This window comes from Apostichopus japonicus, chromosome 15, assembly GCF_037975245.1.
Source record: "Apostichopus japonicus isolate 1M-3 chromosome 15, ASM3797524v1, whole genome shotgun sequence".
NCBI classification, from domain to species: domain Eukaryota; kingdom Metazoa; phylum Echinodermata; class Holothuroidea; order Aspidochirotida; family Stichopodidae; genus Apostichopus; species Apostichopus japonicus.
In genome coordinates, this window is record NC_092575.1 from 21,531,329 (window position 1) to 21,545,090 (window position 13,762).

General features: G+C 36.6%; 2 protein-coding genes across 3 annotated transcripts in view; one reads left to right on the forward strand and one right to left on the reverse strand.

Moving 5' to 3' along the window:
- The window catches only part of LOC139980687 (interstitial collagenase-like), a 145,888-nt gene that overhangs the window by 33,160 nt on the left and 98,966 nt on the right, over positions 1-13,762 (reverse strand). The gene's annotated exons all lie outside the window — the stretch shown is intronic.
- LOC139980691 (neuropeptides capa receptor-like) overlaps positions 4,835-13,762 on the forward strand; it is a 103,250-nt gene continuing 94,322 nt past the window's right edge. For both annotated transcript variants that reach the window (XM_071992524.1, XM_071992523.1), the window contains exon 1: positions 4,835-5,489. The gene's annotated coding sequence lies outside the window, so the exon portion shown is untranslated. The remainder of the gene's footprint in view (positions 5,490-13,762) is intronic.

A 13,762-nucleotide genomic window follows, 5' to 3' on the forward strand; every position in this document is an offset into this window, starting at 1 on the left:
TGATGTATTACATGGTGTATGTATTAGACTACAGAGTCCAGTCACTTTCACTGATGAACATCACCTGTCTTAATTGACACCATGTTTTCCACTGAGTTTTGTGTTGCGTCTGAGGAATTGATGTATTACATGGTTTATGTATTAGACTACAGAGTCCAGTCACTTTAACTGATGAACATCAGCTGTCTAATTTGACACCATGTTTTCCGCTGAGTTTTGTGTTGCGTCTGAGGAATTGATGTATTAAATGGTCTATGTATTAGACTACAGAGTCCAGTCACTTTAACTGATGAACATCAGCTGTCTAATTTGACACCATGTTTTCCGCTGAGTTTTGCGTTGGGTCTGAGAAATTGATGTATTACATGTATTAGACTACAGAGTCCAGTCACTTTCACTGATGAACATCACCTGTCTTAATTGACACCATGTTTTCCACTGAGTTTTGTGTTGCGTCTGAGGAATTGATGTATTACATGGTTTATGTATTAGACTACAGAGTCCAGTCACTTTAACTGATGAACATCAGCTGTCTAATTTGACACCATGTTTTCCGCTGAGTTTTGTGTTGCGTCTGAGGAATTGATGTATTACATGGGTTATGTATTAGACTACAGAGTCCAGTCAAGCTTTAACTGATGAACATCAGCTGTCTAATTTGACACCATGTTTTCCACTGAGCTTTGTGTTGGGTCTGAGGAATTGATGTATTACATGGGTTATGTATTAGACTACAGAGTCCAGTCACTTTAACTGATGAACATCAGCTGTCTAATTTGACACCATGTTTTCCGCTGAGTTTTGCGTTGGGTCTGAGAAATTGATGTATTACATGGTGTATGTATTAGACTACAGAGTCCAGTCACTTTCACTGATGAACATCAGCTGTCTTAATTGACACCATGTTTCCACTGAGTTTTGTGTTGCGTCTGAGGAATTGATGTATTACATGGTTTATGTATTAGACTACAGAGTCCAGTCACTTTAACTGATGAACATCAGCTGTCTAATTTGACACCATGTTTTCCGCTGAGTTTTGCGTTGGGTCTGAGAAATTGATGTATTACATGGTGTATGTATTAGACTACAGAGTCCAGTCACTTTCACTGATGAACATCACCTGTCTTAATTGACACCATGTTTTCCACTGAGTTTTGTGTTGCGTCTGAGGAATTGATGTATTACATGGATGTATTAGACTACAGAGTCCAGTCACTTTAACTGATGAACATCAGCTGTCTAATTTGACACCATGTTTTCCGCTGAGTTTTGCGTTGGGTCTGAGAAATTGATGTATTACATGGTGTATGTATTAGACTACAGAGTCCAGTCACTTTCACTGATGAACATCACCTGTCTTAATTGACACCATGTTTTCCACTGAGTTTTGTGTTGCGTCTGAGGAATTGATGTATTACATGGTTTATGTATTAGACTACAGAGTCCAGTCACTTTAACTGATGAACATCAGCTGTCTAATTTGACACCATGTTTTCCACTGAGTTTTGTGTTGCGTCTGAGGAATTGATGTATTACATGGGTTATGTATTAGACTACAGAGTCCAGTCAAGCTTTAACTGATGAACATCAGCTGTCTAATTTGACACCATGTTTTCCACTGAGTTTTGTGTTGGGTCTGAGGAATTGATGTATTACATGGGTTATGTATTAGACTACAGAGTCCAGTCACTTTAACTGATGAACATCAGCTGTCTAATTTGACACCATGTTTTCCACTGAGTTTTGTGTTGGGTCTGAGGAATTGATGTACTAAATGGTTTATGTATTAGACTACAGAGTCTAGTCACTCTAACTGATGAACATCAGCTGTCTAATATTTGACACCATGTTTTCCGCTGAGTTTTGTGTTGCGTCTGAGGAATTGATGTATTACATGGTGTATGTATTAGACTACAGAGTCCAGTCAAGCTTTAACTGATGAACATCAGCTGTCTAATTTGACACCATGTTTTCCACTGAGTTTTGTGTTGGGTCTGAGGAATTGATATATTACATGGGTTATGTATTAGACTACAGAGTCCAGTCACTTTAACTGATGAACATCAGCTGTCTAATTTGACACCATTTTCCACTGAGTTTTGTGTTGGGTCTGAGGAATTGATGTACTAAATGGTTTATGTATTAGACTACAGAGTCTAGTCACTCTAACTGATGAACATCAGCTGTCTAATATTTGACACCATGTTTTCCACTGAGTTTTGTGTTGCGTCTTTTAATATAATCAAACAAAAAGCATCTTTTTTGAGCTTGATTGGCAGTTAATTGTCACAAGGATTCATTTTCAAAGATATCGTAAGACTGGCACAACAGAAGCAAGAAGAATTTATCAAAATCGGCTCAAAAAATGAAAATAACCTCTTTGAAAGGCGACACAAATACTGTTAACATTCTAACTTAAAATATAATATGAAAAGAAAAAACCAAGGGAAAGTAAATTTGGTTTCCTTGGTTACACATATCACATCACAGATATTTAAAAACACATATATACCTGTAGTATCTTGTACAGGAACGATGTATCAACTGGAGTGGCAATGAATCGATACTTGATATAAAACACAGTTATGTACATGAGATGGGAATAGTTGTTTGAATTACATGTAATTCAGGCCTCTACTAATTGTGACTGCAGTCACAAGTAGAGGCCTATTGTAGTCAGGCGCGTAGCCAAGGGGGGGCGAAGGGGGCAGCCGCCCCCTCCTTGAGCATAAATTTTTTTTTTTTTTTAACGTTTTTATGATATTGCTAGTATTTTCAAAAGAGAAAATGCTAAGATGCAACTTACAAGGCGTGGGAAGTGCCTTTTCCAGCGATCTGGGAGGCATTCTAAGCCAAAATTTTCTTGTACGCTTCGCACCAACCATGGTGGCGCTACGCTTAGATAGTTTGCAATGCCGAATCTACAGTTTCCCCCCACCCTTGGCAAATTCCCGGCTACGCACCTGATTGTACTTAGTAATCACTTACTTCTTAAACTTTTACATTTGCGACTCTCCAACCATACACAAAAAAATCAACAATGTTTGGAAGTGTCAAGCCCAATATAAACTTGTGTATATTCCAAAGCACGCTTTATTCTGCAAATACAGCACAATTGGAATCTTGAATTATAAATCATCTGTAAACAAGTTCATCGAGCGTGTTTGCACGCTTGTGGCTGCTTAACACATGATCCCGTTTCAGAGACATAAATCATGGATACGTTACAGTGCTATACAAAAATCTGAATTTCCTATTAACAGTATAGAGCATGTGCATAAGGACCGATGCAACAGCGCAATTAACCCTGGAGTTCAGTCATCCACCCCCCCCCCGCCCCCTGGCATTGTGAGTGACAATTATTTTGAAGGGGTAAAAACACAGATCCAAACATTTCTAAATATTTATAAACAGTACTTACTAACTTTTGTAACACCATAAAACATTTTTTCTCATTTTAGATTAAATGTCAGGATTTTTTTTGAGAGTAAAAGAAAATAAAGCCATGATAGAAGTTCCCTAGCTACGAGGCAAATCAATTAAGTTGTCTCATTTTGAACTTATTTATGTATATGTACCAAAAATGACAAAAAAATATATATGAAACTAAACAATGAATTATATTCGAAACAAATACCAGCAAAGTTTGTATGTGTCTGTGTTGAAATTATTATATCTTTTTTTTTTCAAAGAAAGACTTAATTGGGGTAAAAGCACCTTTGCCCTGTAGTTATACAAAAAAAAAAGAACAAGTTCTGCCAAATTCAAGTATGGTCTGATCTAATCTAATCAATTCCGTAGCATACCAAGGAAACATATATTTCATAAATATATGCCTGTCAGATTTCTGTTCTCCTCCAGGGCAAAGACAACTAAGAGATATTTTGGAAGTCAAGTTTTGGAAATTAAAACAAACATGGAAGGTGGCTAGAATCTGTCAATCAAGTACTTCCTTTGTCAAGGCTTTGGGAAAGTTCATCTGAAGCAATTAAGACTCAGATTTCCAATAATGTCTTTTTTTTTTAATTATTCATAAAATCTTATGAAACAAAATAGTGGCATCTGTTGTTTCCTTTCATGGTATTACTTTGTAGAAACAATTTGGAAAAGTTAACATTGTTTTATACTAAAAACTTTTACTTTTTTTCAGAGTCCCAACAAAACAAGTTAAAGAGCATATCAGTAACATAATATCAAAGTGTACTCAATTTTAACTATCTCAATTTTTTTGTTAACACACTTTGCAAACATTCTTTCATTCTAAATACAGAATATATTCCGGTTTTAACAACCCTGGGGTATATTAACTGTCGGCATGATTAAATTCTGATAAAAACTGGACTTTGCCAGTCACCATTTTGTGAGATCGAATCAGGTCGATTATCATCCAAATAACGACAAGTAGATCGGCATGACTACCAGGTCTAATTATTACACCGGAAAATCTCTTCAGGGGCACAAGCAGTTTGTTCATGTACTTAGCTATTTAAGTTCAACCACTTCAAGTACCATTTCACTATAGAGAGCAAGATTTCCCAGCTGATCCCTAAATTGACCTGATTAAATAGTGCTATGTCATCAGCAATGTTATTTCTGAGCATTTGATAGCTAAACATTACTGAATTTTTTTCCTATAAATGATTTTATAAGTATTCCAAGGAAAGAAAAAAAAATTGTTTGTAAAATAAACACATTCTAAAACATCTTTCTGTTATTGGTGCATGTTTTACTTACTGACAATTTCTTAGCCAATCATAGAACTGGATGAGTTTAATCCGACCAATCACTGATCATCTAGCCTAATAGTTTCATAGCTTTTAACATTTGCTTACTGACTACAAAAAGCTCTGAAGACGGTTGCATCCATAATACTTGCGTGTTGTCGCATGCCTTGGTCGTTAAAACCGTCGGGAGAGAAATTATTACTGAGTTACTTCCACCTCTTTTTTTATCCTTGTAGTTTTTAAAGCTTTGTGATCATAACCCAGCAAATACGACGAGCTTTCAACAGCAAAATTAATTATCTGTCAGAGATTTCAAAGCACATCACTTGCAGACCGATCGTATCTTGATATACGTGGAGAGGACACGGGATAAGGAGGAGTAGTTGAAACCTCGATTGGAGATCACAGCTGCATACACAGAGCTATCGGGTGAGAGACAACTTTGTGACAAAATAGTAGCAAATTAGTGAGATACAGAGAGAGACGGGGAAAGAAAGCGAGATGAGACTAGGTTCACTGAAGCTTGAAAACTGTTTGTCACTTCTTATGGTTCATTTGTAGTGAGCCCAGAGCTGAGCAGTTAATGGTCAACTTAAAACCGATCAGGACAAATAATAACTAGCTTATCTTTCTAATATAATCTGAAACAAACAACATTTTCAGCGACACGAAACGTATAAAGATTATTTTTGGGAGACGAGAATTCTGGAGGAATATCCAGGATTTGAGGATACCTTAAGAGGCGGCACGGGTCATCTTTAGATGGTACGTTGAATTTTTCTTCATCTTTCTTTAACTCTACCTTTTGTGAGCAATGTTTGGCAGTGAGAAGTACTCACACTGCAGGGACGTTCTTGAATGAAATGCATGAAAATGGCACCGATTAGATACCTCAAAATTTGTTTTAGGGGGCTAAAAATTTGGAATGGAATTCATAGATGTATCAATGCCCAAATTTTGTACCCAGATATTGAGGAGTGGTTATTGTGAGCCGATTAAATGTTTCAGCTACTGAATTCAGGGAAACATTGTTTGTGGTATATTAAAATACTGAATTGAATTAATTAAATTAAAAGTTCAAACATGAGTGACCATTTCTTAAGTTATCTTCTAGCCTATTTGGGCAGCAATACTGATGAACTGCACCTGTTAGGTTATAGTCATAGCTTAAAAGAGTTGGATGGGTGTCAAAAGTTTGAATGCTTGATAACCAGACTTGTAGAGCATTTTGCAGTGAGAAAGTATAAAACTATATGTATAAATGTGTAAGGGTGTCAAATGACAAAGCTAAGATGAATTAATATCAAACAAATGGTAAATGTAAGGAAGAACAGGGAAAATGAGCAGTTTAATCCAAAAAGTTTCAACAGCTTGCATTTGAATTTAAAATTTCGTACAATCTGATCATACCTAATACTTCATGGAGGTGTTAGAAAACTGTTACAAAAGTCAAATTCAAAATCACAATCAGAAACGATGAAATCTGGCATGCATCAAATGTTTGCAAATGGAAAGACACTGCGATACATTACGTTAAATTTAGTGTTTAAGAGGCTCCAGCCCCCTCAGCATCCCACTTCTGACACCGGTAGCGAATTAAAGTTCACTTAGGGAATATACTTACGACTCTGAGCGATCTGCATGTCATTACTTGAATGTACTAACATGTTAGGACCCAGGCTCACATTAAGAATTGAGAGGGACATAGCTACACTAACTACTCTTTTAGGGCAAATGTTGGATCAAAGTGTAACTTTTGACTTTCATTGACATGGAATAGCACTGTGGCAATTCTTCAGCATTCAATCCACTGGGCACCAAGGCCATTTTCAAAACTTTTGCAAGGGAAACCAAAAAATTATATAAAAATGAGAGAAAACATTTAATGATATGACATACTGCAGAAATTAAACATGCGGGATTCCGATTCATGAGATCAGTCGTTAAAGCCGATATTACTCTCTAGATCTTTCATTTTCCCCTCAGCCTGCGCCTTAAATTAAAGCTGTGTGCAGGTGCAACTATTTCTGGAGTTATATAAAATTGGAAACTTTGAGCCTTACTCGTGATAATGATGAGGGTATGTATGGTTTGAATTAAAGTGGCCCCCACAGCTGTTGCCGGAACAGATGAATTTTAAGAGCATATTATACGGCAAGTTATAATAGGCCTGGAGAGAAAATGGCAATGAATTTGAGCCCCGACTGGTAACGATATGGTAATCTATGTAACATGCAAACTACACAACAGTTCCTTTCCTGCAATAATTGCAACAAAATAAAACCAAAAAAAAAAATACAATTTTGCCCCCAGCTGCCTGTAAAATCTACAACTATTAGAAATGCAATCAGCTTCCTGAATTCTTTAATACTTTGGGAGACAAACTAACGTTTATTACTGCTCGAAGATAATAGCTGCCGTAAGCTCAAGACACAGACTGGCGGCCTCGTTCGAATTTGAGAATGTAAGGGCGATCAAATTCGTAGTGTGAACGTTCACGTACTCAGAATCAGACCCCGCAAAGACGATCAAGATATAGTGTGAATGCTAGAGGGTCATGTGACCCCAGATCTCTGGTTTCATGTCCTTCAGTCACATATGCATAAATAATCAGAGCTGTGCGAGTAAGGTGGGTGCACTGCAGTACTATAACTTACGCTAATTGATTTGTGAACGACCATCATTTACCCTTGCGCCAGCTTGACATTCTTTACGTTCGAGGTCGACCTACCCCCCCTTCTCAAATGTGCACATATATCTGAGGTCAACTCTATTACTTCCCAATTGGAATAAACAAAATCCTGATCGCCCTTTAATTTCTCTCTCAACTGTGAACAAGATCTACATATGCAAGGATAATTTATGCAGATTCTACAGGTAAAATTTTGGAATCAATTTACTTGAGAAACCGATCCTGTTCCCCATTGCAATAATGCTGGAATACAGCTCCAAAAAAAGGTAACACATCCAGTGCATAAATATAATTGACATAAAAGTCAAAGTTGTGGCAGTTAATGGAGATGTAAAAGCACTTTGATAGAATTAATTTCACCTACACCTACCATTTTTCTTTCTAGTCGCATATAAAACGAAGTCAATGAATGAAACGAACTTTTCAATATATGCAGAGCCTGAATTGATCTGATTCAGGATTGTAAGCATTTTGACAGTCTGAATAATTCAAAAGCTGTTATTTTCTTCTGTTTTTGAAACGATTCATGTTCCTGATTAATTGTCATTATTATTATGATTACTTATAATGAGAAGCATCAGAAATCTAGGTTAATTATTAACTGAAGTGTCAGCTTAATTTGTTCTCTGAAGTGCATTATTCACTGCCGAAGTATCCTGTTTTTACAACTTTAATACAGAAACTAATAATTGTTTTTGTTGTTATTTGGGTAATTCTGTGAAAAAGCTGATAGCTGATTTGTCAACTAATTAAACTCAGAATCAAATTCAAACAGTTTGGTTTATGAATCAAGATAAATAAGAATTTAATAAGAACAATTTAAGAAATTCACCAGAAAATATGAGAAATGAACAAACCCCTCATATATGACACATGCTGTTGAGTGGGTTAAAACAATCCTCTAGCTGGAATGTGGTAATATGGGTACTATTATTTGCCCTTTTCAAGTATGAAAATGTAAGGCGCTGGTGTATTGATCCGTATGTTTTGAGAATCTTTGTTCATGCCTGAATGATGCAGAAATGTCCCCAACAAAGGGTTTGAATTTGAAGTGGAGGGTGGGGGGGGGGCGACAGGAGGCACACCAATGTTTAGTGGTGCTAGAATTACCGACTATGGAGGCACCATTTCTCACATGGAATTGATCGCTGTGAAATCTATGACGAGATCATGGGTGTGGTGGGGTGGGGGGGGGGGGGGAGAGGGGCTCCAGTATTGGGGTCCCTGTTGATGCCATGATATAACTATAATATACACTCTACTAATGAGCAGAACAGCTGTTCACTCAAGAGCAGAGATAGTTGTGTAGATGTAAACTGGTTAAAGCGACTATCATAAAATAGTTCTGTGGATGTAAATTGACAGACTCTCCCAATCCCTTGTCTACTAATCGCCTTACATCTATCTCTTGGTGTTCACCATGCTCATTAACCTGTCTGTATTCTGTGCGTGTTTTTGTCCCTTCTGTAATACTGTTACTTGTCATTCAGCCTCTGAAGAAGATCCTGCTAGGATCGAAACGTCAAGCCAGCTTACTTTTAAACATTCTCTTACACAGGCTCTCTAGTGGAAAAGCAGTTATTTGATGTAAATAAATTAAGCAATTACAATAAAATAGTTAAATTGTGTTTTTGTCCCTTCTGTTACTGTTACTTGTTCATTTATCCTCTGAGGCCAGCTTACTTTTAAACATTCTCTTACACAGGCTCTTTAATGGATAACAGTTTGCTAAATTTGATGTAAAATAATTTAAGCAATTACTATAAAATAGTTAAATTGAGCTAGAACCCAATTATGATTCAGCTGATTCATCCATTGCAGATGAACACTACTGATGGAGGGCTGTTACTAAATTCGTTGTTTTAATGATTTTATTACAATTATCGGTTTGACTGTCATTCTTTCTTAACAACTGGAAATATTAAGTCCATGTCCAGAATCATGCATGGTTTGGAGTAGGGAAGGTATGAGTGGGGATAGGGTCAGGGATAACAAGAAATGTTGGTCTAATTTAGACCTGACCAACTTAACATAACCAACATAACAATATCTGTCAAATTCCCCCCCCCCCTGCCCAACCCCCCTCCTCTGTCCAACCTCCCTTTTCGACAAAATCAACGCTTCCCTTTTCTGTTTAGGTTGCATCCATATCATAAAGTGATACATTTGAGTTTCCTTAACGTGTAGTAATAGCTCTGTTCTACAAGATTGATTCACTAACAGGTAAAATATACTGCAGTCTGTAATCACGCGATGCCTAAGGTTGTACGATGATCGTTTGTCAATGCAAGCCGCAGATCTGTACAGTGTCACACCTAAATTCTGATGAGGACCAATAAGACCCCTTTGAGTACCTCTGTTTCACCGCTGACCCCATTAATCTCTACAGTCAGAACTGTGTAACAAATTACATGGACAGTAACCTAACGGATTTCTCCCGACACCTGACACACACTGTCTATGTACTGTTAGCAGAGTAAAGGAAAACTCTTTGCTTATAGAATTAGCATTTGGACGTTACAAAGCAGATCACTAAAAGTCGTTCTGTGGTTGTTACTTTGAGACGAGGGTATATTTGATTGGTTCTGAGGATAAACATTTGAAACACATAAAATGCATGTGTATCGGTTTCATTTCACTGACTATCGATAACATTTGAGGGAATACTGTCGAAACAAAAATCAAAAGGGCACTGGGTAATCATGTATACCTTAACGAGTACACAGACGTATTTATTTTGCCCGGAGATCGACAAGATTCACGTTTGGGGTTTATTGTCACGGGGGGAAAATTAGCTGGATGCCTTATCTGTGGTTTGGAATTAACTCCGATGGCAACAAATCGCAGTAAAATAGGTACGGCTTGGTTTGTATCAACACCGTGATGTTATATATTAGTTCCTAGGCTGTTAGTGTGTACAAACATGATCGAGATTAGAGATTTGAAATCGACATGTTTATCTCTTTGCTTGCGCTATTACAAGCCACATGATTTTTGTTTTAATCTTTTCCCGGGGTGTGTGTAGGGGGGGGGTTCTAGTATGTGGCAGGAGTGGGGGTATGAATAGGGTTCAGGGTAACAAGACCGGACTGGGTGTTGGGGGCATAAAGTATAAAAACTATAATTCTGCCCAACATCTCCAAAAGAAGCGAAAATACGACCCAATTGTTAGTTTGAAACATTTCAGCCCCCAAAATAAGAAGTTCAAATTATGTCAAGTGGATGTAAATGAAAATCAAGTTTTATACAATATGCAACCAAAACGAATAAACTAGGAAACTTGGTAGTCATATAGCCCATATGATCCTATATAGTTCCACTAAAGCTGTGTGTACGTGACAATGAGATGTTCAGATTGAAAACATACTATCACAGGTCAGTGAATAATATGGATTCTTATTGCCTTATTACTTTGAGGAGGGGTATAGGGAGGGTATGTGAGCTCGGGTATGAGGGAAAGAGTGAGGGAAGATGATAGCATTGCTTGAAAAATACAACTTTGCACAATTTATCCAAATTAACTCCTTCACAATGGGGAACAGTGTCTAACGTTTTGCAACAACTTTATGCCCATTCAAATTTAGAATTTCACATTACAAATTTAAGGAGTATATGATCCTATGTACATATGATCCTATGTACATATCATCCTATATACGTATGATCCTATGTACATACATGGTTTATATGCATGTCGGTTACACATTTTGGCTGCATCATCACAAGTTAACACTATTAATCAAACCTTCAAGCCAAAGTACTGAAGGTAGTTTGTCCCAGCCTGCAAACTATGTCATCCACATCGATGGTCTTTAAATATTTAATTTATCACTATATGCTTGTACAAACAGCTGCTGATCGCTAAAAGTTCTTGGTTTGAAATGTCTTTTGGAAATATAAAAGAAACTTATTTTGAGGGTAAAAGGAAAACTAGGGATTGGAGACCTAACATAACTGCTCAACATATGATACTCATGCAGCTGTAATCCAAAGAAAATGTTATTTTATAGCTAGGATGCATGCTTGGCAAATTTGTATAATCAAAACTATACAGTATGAAATGGTTCCCGAAAGGAAATGAGGGCGGTACTGAAGAACTTTAGTGTGCATATAGACTCGGGATGTGTGAGCTGATTAATTTGGTACAGCGTAAGATATGTCACAGGGGTTCTAATCGTAATGTGTGAGGGCATGCATGTAATAAACACTTTTGAGTAGTGGAAAGAGAACTTTATTTCAGAAATACATAAAAATATGAGATTTCCTTTTACATCTTCAAGCAGTTATTTTCGTTATGCATGAATATTTCCATTTTGGTCTTTATTTAAAGCCAAACATAATTGTGCCCCCTATCAAATAATGGTACTAACCAAAGCAATTCAGGTACATGGACTATTGTAATGGAGGTTGTCAAATCACATTCATATGGGAATGCATGGCAGATATATATATGTCTCGACCCAGTATGGTGTACCATTTGTGCCCTCCCGCTGTCACGATACATGAGAGATCGGGCAATGACACAAAATATTTAACGCATCTCACACTTTCACGAAAATCATGAGTTGCGAGCACGATGCCATCAACTTTGCAAGCACGGTACACACATAATAAATTGTCAGAGGGTGTCCAGATTGGAGGGGCTGTGAAAAGTATTTGTCATGTGATTAATGTCCATGATGGGCATGGTAGGTGATTTGTTTAGTTTCCGTGGTGATTAAGACAATTAACCGAACGGCACAGACCTGTTAACGGCCTCTGTCTTGTTGCGTTTAATGAGAGGTATTCAGGGGAAAATTGTAACTTCAATTTTTTTTTTTTTAGCAGTTTTGAAGTTCTGAACTTTTTCTCTTCAAATACTATACTTCCTCTGTACAAACAATGTGATGGTATACTTACAATTGTACAGCGATTGATTATTTGAAATCATAGCATTGTGCAATGCAATCCTGAGTAAATCACTCCCAGGGTGTATATTTTCCCCCAGTCTCCTGAAATAATGTTGAGTAAATTTACCTCTAACTTGTAGCCAAATTTAATACTTTCATATATACATGTAACCCAAGCTATTTTATAGTAAAGGCATTATAGTACTACGGACACTAAGCCAATTGGCCTCATATATTTAAGTACATGGTAATCTCATTCAAATTATGTAATTGACATTTTTGGAAAAGCTCTTTCCGTTTCCGTGATATACATATTTGAAAGGTTTGATAATCTGGGAGACCCATTAAATATGTGCAAACCATGACATGAATTAAGTGTTGCACTGATCAAAATTTCTTATTTTAACATTTAATAAGTTAATCCCTAATGCACATATATCATAATGTGATGTTCCTCTTTTCAAAGAAGACGATAAAATATTTTTAAGAAAATCACCTTAGGCCACAAACCTGTGATCCGTGTCCTTGAAACAAAGTTAGTGAAAATAAAGGAATAACATAACAGAAAATTAGGCACTGGCTAATGCTTAACGTCATCAATATGCACAATTAGCTAATGTTTATTCATAAATAAAACTAGAATTGAGAAAGGACTTGATAAATGATCAATCTTTGATGGATTTTTCTTTTCATGATTTTCTAATGCCTATTAGAGTGATTACGACAATGTTAATTGTTCATAAGTGTCAGTATAGACCTTTATGTGAAGAAGGAAAATTAGACAAAATTAGAAAGTTAATTGCTTGGAGTCATGTAGCTACCAGGAATTAGTGTATAATGTGTAACACAGAATTCATGTGTAACTCAGAATTAATGAGTAATAATTCTGTCTGACTTAATTATAGTGTCCTATTAGACATAGGCAGTAGGCCTACTTGGCTTTCAATATCCTGAGTAACATGCACACTAGAAAATTAGTAGTAGGCCTATACAACTCATACACACAACTTACCTAACCTAGTAACAACTGCCAGCATACATATACCTTGTACCTTTGATACCTAACCTAACAACTGCTACCATACATATATACACTCCGCAAACTAGGCATTGACAGACTGTGAATTGGTCAATATTCACATTGCATTCCTATATACTCTCCCACTTGTTTCTGAAACCCTACAATCTATATGTCAAAGAATAAACACTAAAAAGAATTTTGATATTATTTTTATGATTTCCTAGAAGATGAGAATATTAACTAATTATTCTGAAATTTAGAGAGAATATAGTTCAATATTTGTACTATGAATAGAGTAAATGATTAACTGAATAAAGTCAACTTTTAATAGCAAACAGGTAAACTTTCTGAGTTCTGTCCATTTTGCAAACTCTCTGGCAAACCCCTGGCTGTACGCAGTCGCACCCTGGCAATTAAGTAGGTGCCCTTTAAAAGC